Below are 9869 nucleotides of genomic sequence, written 5' to 3'. Positions count from 1 at the left end.
TGACAATGCTGACAAAGATGATTTGGTGTTTAAAGACCGCTGGCTTACGGCGGCTCACAATTGCGCAATGGAATGGGTAAAGATACTTGTGGATAGAGAGCAAGTGCTTTTACAAAAATTACAAAAGCAATTGCATTCTTTGCATTCCAGATTGTTATCAGATATTGGTACTGTTAAGGTTAATGACATTTTTGTTAACTTAAAAGAAAATCTGAATAAATATGAAAATGAACAAATACAGTACAAATCAACGAAAATTAAAAGAGATATTAAAGATTATGACAATGGACGTGCGTTTCTTTGGAAACGCAAACCATTTTTTGGCCCTTTGAGTAAACAGAAAAAAACAAATAATAAAAAACAACTTTCTGTATCATTTGCATCTTCGGAAGGTTATGGTCAAACTACAGATTCAGAAGTTGACTACAATGACTTTCCTCCCCTTCCAGCTGCTACAGATCCCGCAACCCATCAACAATGCTTTCGGAACGAAGGCAATAATTCCAAGAGAGGAAATAAAAAGAAAGGCTTTGATGCGGGTTCTTCATCGGGTGAAGGACAATTTAAACAAGTGTATAAGAGGGGTAGATGTAATTGATTTTGTTAATTCTGTTTCTACCATCGATTCTAGTGTAGTTAATATTTCTGGCTGTAATTTGTCCAATGAAGAAATATCTGTACTTAATTTGGGCTTAAAATTTGTCCCTACTGTCATACCTCGACATTATTTACTTAAACAAGAGATTTTTAGATTCATTAGAAAACTCCATCTGAAATATTATTTTTCTTATGATAAAAATGTATCTTTATATGATAATGTTGATTTGCATGAGGGGAATGATGATAGTGATACTACTGTAGATAGTTACTATTCTTGTCTTTCAGATGAATTATCATTATCTACATATTCTCAGGCTTATTCTTTACTTAATACTGTAGGTATAGATTTCCATAGTAAATTTATTCCTCCTTATAATAATTCCACCATCATTCAATTTTCTAAAATGGTGCATTTTTCCATTCAGGAAATTACGAGTTCAGTGAATAAAAGATATCAGAAGTATAATATGACAAAAAATGAGTGGAATGCTTTGAAAAATCTTTCTGGTAGACATGATATTGTCATTAAATGATCCGATAAAGGCAATAAAGTAGTACTACTTAATCATAAGCAGTATCTTGATATGTGTATGACACACCTTAATGATTCACTAACCTATGAAGTTAGTGATCTTGATAGTTATCTGAATGTGATGAAAGAATGCACACATTTATTAAATAAAGGTGTTAGATTAGGATATTTTTCTAAACAAGATCTTGATAGAAAATTTTGTATGGATGATTGTAATTTGGCTACATTCTATTGCCTTCCAAAATTACACAAAAATATGATAAATCCGCCAGGTTGCCCTATTGTTTCAGCCAGCAATTATTTTTGTCGGAATATGGGCATTGTCATACATAATCGTCTGTTACCATATGTGCAAAAACTTGAGTCTTATATTCGAGACTCTTTTGATTTTATTGATAAAATTAGTGAAGTTATTTGGACTGATAATATGTTTTGGGTTAGTATCGACGTTGTAAGTTTGTATACAAACATTAAACATTTAGATGGTTTACAGGCTTTACATTATTTTTTAGGAGATAGTCCTACTACCCATTTTATTATGGATTTAACCTCTTTTTGTCTTTCTAATAATTTCTTTAGTTTTAATGAAACTGTTTACCACCAGATTAAAGGAACAGCCATGGGGGCATCATTTGCCCCCATGTACGCAAATTTGTTTATGGCCAAATTTGAATTAGAGTATGTTTATACTAATAAATTCTTTAAAAATTATGTTCTTTCTTATTACCGCTACATAGATGATTTGATTTTTCTTTGTAGCGGAGGTTTAGAACATATTTATGAATTTTTTCAGATTTAAATAATAACAGATTTAACTTACATTTTGATGGCCTACAATTTGGTAATAAAGTTCATTATTTAGATATCTCACTACTGGGAGAAACAGGTAGTCAGATTCAGACAACAGTATATCGTAAATTTTCCGATGGAAATCAGTTCCTTTATGGAACCAGTTGTCACCCTTCACATACATTGTTAGCTTTACCTTATGGAGAAATTATTAGATTATCTAGATTGTGTAATAATGAACTAGATCTAGAAAAAAATATTTATGATTGTATTATTATGTTTTTAAAGAGAGGTTATAGTATGGAGTTATTGAATATATCTATTAATAAATTATTAGATAATAACGATAATAATAATGTTGATAAATTAAGGGTCAATTGGAATAGAGAGGATTATAATTTTTTGCCATATGTTAAAAATATTAGAAATACTAATATAAAGAATAATAATTTAAAAGCTTCTGATCAAGAAATTAATGATATTTATTTTGTTACTACTTATAATATATTTAGTAATAAAATTTGGAATATTATTAAATATTTTTGGAAATTCTTGATATCTGATAGGAATCTTTATAAACTTCTTCCTAATACTCCTAAAATAGCTTTTAAGAGAGGTCAAAACCTATCAGATAAATTAATTAAGGCTTATTATATTCCACCTAGTGATCAGGTTTACTACAATATACGGACATATGGCACTTTCGCTTGTGGCCATTGTAATATATGTAAATATGTAAAGTTATATTTTGATGAAATTAATGGTATTGTTTATAAACCAAATAATGTTTTTTCTTGTAATTCTGTAGGTATAATTTATTGTATTAAGTGTCCATGTAAACTTTATTATATAGGGGAGACAAAAAGAAAATTTAAAACGAGAATGCAAGAACATGTTAGGGATATAAAAAGAGGTATGTTAGATAGTCCAATTGCTTCCCACTTTATAGAAGTTCATAATGGTAATGTAGATGTATTTGAATGTTGTGTTCTTGAGACAGTGTTGGTTAACAAAGGTGATGATAGGCTAATAAAAAATGTTTTGTTGTTTAAAGAAGCTATTTACATATTAAAATATAATACTATGTCACCTAATGGTTTAAATTTAGAAATGAATTGGAAAAGTTTATTGTAATTTTATATATAAGTAGTTTTTTTTTGGATAAGTAGTATTAAGTAATGTATTGTTCTCTTTAAATTCTGTTATATATGTGATTGATTAATTTAATGTAATTGTTTAATTGATTGCAGTATTTATATGAGTGGGTGTGTTCTGTGATTTATGCTCACTGAAGGCTATTATGCTGAGGCGCTAAGCTGTATTAAATTTTTCAGTGGAACTGGCGTTGTTTTTTTGGCTTTTGCTTCATCATTTCTTGGCGTTGTTTGTGCTCAATTCTTATTAACTTGTCTGTCACTGAACAACATATCCCATCTCTCTGGAAAATTTCATACATAATTCCGCTACATAAAGGTGGTAATTCTACAGAACTTTCAAATTATATGCCTACTGCCACTTTATCCCCTCTATAAAAATTCTAGAAAAGTGTATACATTCCCAGCTTCTGGATTACTTCTCCACTAACAACATATTAGTGACATGACAACATGGATTTAGATCAAATCATAGCATCACAACTGCCCTTCTGAGCTTCACCAACACCATTAATCAATATGTGAATGAGGGCAAAATAGTGTTAACTATCTTTCTGGATCTGTCAAAATCTTTCAGCACTGTCTCCCATCACAAACTAGTAATAGTACTCTAACCTAAACCTTAGTCTGCTCTCATATGGATCAGAAACTATGCAACAGGGCACCAACAGGATGTAAAGTGGGAAAAAACCTCTCCCCTCTACTTCCTGTTACATTGGAAGTACCCTAGGGTTCTATTCTTATCCCACTTCTCTTTATTTTGTTTACTAATAACCTTAACACAGCTAATTTTCATGTTTCCTTAGTCCAATATCTTGATGGTTCTATGTTTATATGTCCTGCCCCCACCATACAAGAACTCCAAAATATAACCCAAAAATCCTTCTTTGAAATTGAATCCTAGTTTTCCAAATCTCAAATTATACTCAGCCCTAATAAAACCAACCTTGTGATTTTCTATCCCACCAGAGCCAATGACTCTCCCCCCTCCTTCTTCATTAAAGCCATAGATAATACATCTATTACATCAGTATCTTCTACAAAACTATTAGGTGTCATGATTGATAACAACTTAAAATTTGATATACACATATCACAAACTGTAAAGAAAGTTCACAAAAAGCTAGGTATACTTTATAGAAATAAATAATTCCTAACAAACACTATGATAGCCATTACAAGAACACATCTTCTCTCTACTCTTCTCTGTGCTTGACTCATACTCACTAACCTGAAGAATACAGAGCTAGGAAGTTTGTTATAATAAAATAGCAAAATTTGCCATAGATTCCCCACATCGATCACACCAGTGTCTAAACCTGAAACAACTTTCATGGTTGGAACTCCCACATCTACTAACTAATGATCATCTGTTAACTGCTCATAAACTGCTATACCAGCCAGAAAAAAAAAACAGTTCTCATAAACATAATTGAACCTTATTTCAAAAACTGAGTATTATGGTCCACTAATAAATCTCTATTAAAGGTAATCAAACCTAAGAATACTGCTGGTGACTTGCTCTTTTCCAATTACATAGCCAATACCTAGAACTCACTCCCTCTGACTGTGAGATCCACTCCTAACACTGCTCATTTTAAAAAGTTTATTAAAGCCCACTTAACTAACATATGGCTCTGGTCTTAATATTCCAGGTTAGAATACTCCCTATATAATCCACTTCTGTATAAATAACTCCAGCATACTATCTTAAACTACAAGTTACCTTACTTACTGTTTTTACATCTACCTTTATATCACCTCTTATCTTTGGAAGTCAAAAACTGGAATTTCACTTTTTTTGATTTCATATAAATCACACTATTATTTCTAGAGCTCACATATTTTCTCTAGCAGGAAACTACTGTATGAAAGGATTCATATGTGAATTGAGAGCTATTGCTTTGTACTTATGATAACTATAGAGAAAAAAAATTCAACCTATTTGTTATATGCATTATACGTATACCTCTGTCTTGTCAAATCTTGTACGTTTCTTACTCTAAGCATTGGATCTACATATGTAACAGTAACCATTTATTTTGCTGATTTTCATTAGTTTTAGTTTGTTGTTTATATGTGGAGTTGTTCTCCCCGGGTCTCTGCTGAAAATGTGTTCCACCTGTTCAGACTTTCTCAGTAAACAAATGTAAAATAAAAAAAATAAATAAAAGTTCACGTTCTTTTAAATACAGATGTACAGAATGCAATAAATTCTAGGTTTCCTGTTTTCAGAACCTGTGCAAATATTGCAATGATGGGGGATAAGAGGAATCAGAGTGTAGATTTTTATCAGTCTGATAAAGTAAACACCAGCATAAATGATATACAGATTTCAGGGCAAAGTAAAAAAAAAAATTCATAGCTTACATCAAGTCAATGTTATTACTAGTGTTTCAGGGAAAAAAAAACATTCCATAGCTCTAGTCAGTGTTGTTGCTACTTCTATAAAAAAGGATTTTCAGTTTCTCTATAAACGGTGTGGCAGTCCAGCACCAAACCATATTATTTATCTGTCATTGTTTAAGGTTGAAAGAAATGACAGTCTTTCATTGTTTACAGACAAATTATGGAATAATGTACTGATAAATACAGACAAATCAGTTTTAATTGCAAACAGAGATTTACTAGAGGACACAAATGCAGTTTTGTCAGAATTTAAAGGGTCAAAAATTACAGCAGTTGACAGTTCGAAGTGTAACAGCTCTGTACTAGGTATGGACATATCATAGGTTCATAGGGTCATACTAGGCTATCTGCCCTAGGGCATTTATAAGCCTAGCCAGAGTATGTTTGGCTTTCGCCACCCATTTTAAATTAATTTTGCTACGCCCTTTTTCGAGGTTAGTATACTGTGCCTCTGTCTAACAGTGACACAGAAGTGATACCCGGGGTAAACCTACGATCTCCCATCCACTCATCAAGATTCCTCTTGAAGAGAATCAATGAGGGACTCTGCCTAACCTGGACTGGGATTTTATTCCAGAGTGAAGGGAGCATCTGGGTTATGAATCTGTCCCTCCAGCATGTCCTATTTATTTCAGTGCTGAGGTTCAAGTCTCTCGAGTGTGTAGCTTGATGGGATTTGGATTTTTTGAGGTGCAGCATGTCCCTTAATTCTGGGTTGGACATGGCCTTATACGTCAGGCACAGGTCACCTCTGAGCAGGCGGTATGCCACTGAGTAGAGCTGGAGTTTCTTTAACCGGGCAGCATATGGCATCTGTTTGAGCCCTTTGATCCTCTTGGTGAGGTACTTTTGGGGTCTTTCCAGTTGCTGCAGGTGTTTGGTAAGGTACATCCCAAAAGGGGCATTGTATTCGATTATGGGCCAGATGAGGGATGAGTAAATAGGCACGATGACCTCCCCTAATCTAGATGTGAATCCCTTCATGATTAGGTGGGCTATATAAAATGTTTTTCTAACCACTTTGGCCACGTGGTTGTCAAATGAGAGATTGCTATCAACTTGGGTCCTCAGGTCCCTAATTACTTCTTCTGTACTTAATGGATTACCACCTATGTGGTAATTTGTGGGCACTTTGTTTTTGCCAAAGGGGATGACTATACACTTTTTGGCGTTTAGCTTGAGGCCATGGCTCTGGCACCAGTTGTCTGTTTCTATGAGGCCCTTTTGGAGGATGCTTGTGTCAGCTGGAGAGTTGATAATGGCGCCCAGTTTGCAGTCATCTGCGAACATGGTCAGCCACAGTCCTTCCGTGTTGGCCTGTACTTCTGAGAAATATATACCAAACAAGAGAGGTCCCAGGACTGAGCCTTGTGGGACACCACTTGTAACTGATTTGGAGTCTGACATGGCTCCAGCAATTCTAACCATGTGGGTTCTGTCCTTGAGCCAGTTTGCAACCCATCTAGTGACATAGGGGTTTATATTTAAGCTGGTGAGCTTATCTATAATGCCCGAGTGGGGTATTGTATCGAAGGCTTTTGCGAGGTCCAGATAGGCTTTGTGGACCACCTTCCCTTCATCAATGGCCTTGGTGACTGTTTCAAGGAAGTCAACCAGGTTTAAGAGGCAGGATCTGCCCTTAACAAAGCCAAACTGGGTAGGATCCAGTGTCTGTAGGTCCCCAATATCTTTATTTATGAGGTCCATGATGATCCTTTCCATAGCTTTGCAGACCAAGCTAGTCAGGCTTATGGGGCGATAGTTTCCAGGGTCCGTTGAGGCATCACCTTTGTGGAGAGGGACCACTGTTGCTGTATGCCACTCTTTGGGTACATATCCTGTAGTAAGGCTGAGATTGAACAGTAGTTTTATGTTTGGGTTTAGCTCTTCTTGGAGTTCATGTAGGACGCAGCCTGGGACACCATCTGGTCCCATTGATGCTGTGTTTTTTGCTTTGGAGAGGGCGGCTCCCACCTGAGCATCAGATGTCTGGGGGGCAGCACTCTGCTGGGATACATATTTTCCCTTTTGGTGGGGAGGAGGGGGGGGGGGAGTTTGCGCTGAACCTGTCAGCTAGGATGTTGGCAATGTCTGTGGGATCAGTGTATTTTTTGTCATTTTGGACTAATTCTGAGCATATCTGGGAATTCCCACCCAGGTTCCCAACATAACTAAAGAAATCCTTGTGATTATCCTTAGTGTCCTGTGCAATTTTTCTCTCGAAGCTGGCCTTTGACGATTTTATGAGTGCCCTTAGTTTTTTGCTAATACTGATCAGAGATGCCTTCCCTTTTTGGGATTTTGCTCTATCATGTAGTAGCTTCCTCCTTCTATTGTATAGTTTGTTTATGGTTGGGGTCCACCAGACAGGTCGTCTGCCTTTGGAGGATTGGGTCTTGGTTTTATTTGGGATTGCATGATCCATGCATTCCTGAAGGTGTTCATAGAATGCATTTATAAAGGATTCTGCGGTCTGGGCCGTATTTTCCACAGGCCCGGGGGCTTTGAAGGATTCCACCTCATTTTGAGGAGTGTGAAATTTGCTTTAGAGAAGTTTTTCACTGTGGTTTTCTGGGCAGGGGGTGGGGTCGGGATGTGAATATCCAGTGAGATCAGTTTATGGTCTGATCTTACCAGTGAGGGATACACTTCTGGTCTGGAGCATAGAGTCCCCATGTTGGTGATGATCAGGTCCAGTATGTTTTCCCCTCTTGTGGGAGTGGTAACAAGTTGTTCCATAGCATTTGAGATTATGAATTCTAGGAACCTTTGGGCAAGGTTGTTGGAGCTAGAGTAATTCTCCCAATCTATGTTTGGGTAGTTGAAGTTGCCCAATATAATGGTGTTCGGAGAGACCTTCATATTTTCCAGTGTTCTCAGGAAGGCCGAGTGGGGTTCCTGGGTTTGGGAGGGTGGTCTGTAGCAGGCTATAAACTGGAAGGCCGTTTTACCCACTGTTAGTTGTACATGGAGAGTCTCTGATGCTTCGTGCTTTGCCACCAACCTGGAGGTGTGGGTATCTTTGATGAATATCGATACTCCCCCTCCTTCTGTGGTTCGGTTCAAGTTTTGGGGCCGAAAAGCATGGTATGAGGTATAACCTGGTAGTGCTGGGGTGCTCTCGGGAGTCCTGAACCAGGTTTCTGTTACTGCACAGATATCGATGTTCTCCATGCTAAGGAGAGTTTTGAGTGCGTGCATCTTGAGGTTTAGACTTCTAGCATTGAATAGCATTACTCTTAGTTTCTTATCCCTTGTGATACCTATGGAGGTGGGTTTGTATTTTGAGCCTTGCCTAAAAAAGGCACTATGGGGGTAGCAAGAGCCTTTGCCATTATCCAAAAGCCCAGGGGTGACAGGTGCAAGCTGTCCCTAGCAAAGCATTGTGGCTTGTCGTGCATATCATCCCAAGCTGACAGGCATTGGATCCCCTTTGAATGACACCAATACTTAAGCCAATTGTTGAAATTGATCATCTTGCCTTCATATTGTGGCATCATTCTTGGTGAGGGTAAGATGCTACTCAAGGTCAGGGTCATACCAGCCTGGGCTACATGCTCAGAGAGCTCCTCTATGTCTCTTTTCATGTAGTCCAGGGAGGTACGTCTCAGGTCATTCACACCAGCATGGACAATGACTGAGTCATATTTGTACTTGCCTTGGAGTGACCTGAGTGCTTGTGTTATGTGGCGGATCCTAGCGCCAGACAGGCTGCTCACCATGACCTTCTCCTTGTTCAGCCTGGTGAGCGGGACGTCAGTGTGCCTGACGATAGAGTCACCTATTACAAGTGTATCAGGTGTGTTGTTTAGCCTTAAGGGCTGTGACTGTTCGGCACATTGGCTTTGTGAGATATGTGTTGCACGTGTTTTGTTTTGGGGTAGCGGTTGCTTGGGTGTCTGCTTTGGAGGTCTCTGCTGCTTAGGCAGATCTTTATTTAGAGCCTCTGAGTATGTCTTTGTGTGATTATGCGTTTGGTTTGCTGTCGTGGTAGGTCTATGTGAGACTGGAATTGTAGTGAGTGTGGTTTCCTTCTCCTCCTGACTGGTTATGCCAGTACTGAGTTGAGAGAGCTTAGCCTCCAGTTTGGCTATATGGTTGCATCTCTCACATGTGTTGGAATTTGTTGGGAGGAGGAGAGGGTTGTCTGTGTACATGAGGCAGTTGTAACATTGCCTCAAGATTCCCATATTCACCAGCTGGACCAGAGAGGAGATTGACAACTGACCTTTGGACATGCTAGAATAATATTGGGAATTCCTTTATAATTGAAAACAAGGGCCAATGGGGAGCGAGGGTGTAGTGCTTTTAATTTTTAGTGCTGACTTATAATTGCTTTAGTGAGCAAGTGCCAGGTAACAAGTTCAATGCGTTACAGGTAACTT

Source organism: Protopterus annectens, chromosome 10.part0, assembly GCF_019279795.1.
Source record: "Protopterus annectens isolate FY-2018-M chromosome 10.part0, PAN1.0, whole genome shotgun sequence".
Lineage (NCBI taxonomy): Eukaryota > Metazoa > Chordata > Ceratodontiformes > Protopteridae > Protopterus > Protopterus annectens.
The sequence above is the reverse complement of the archived record's forward strand: the minus strand, read 5'-3'. Positions refer to the sequence as shown.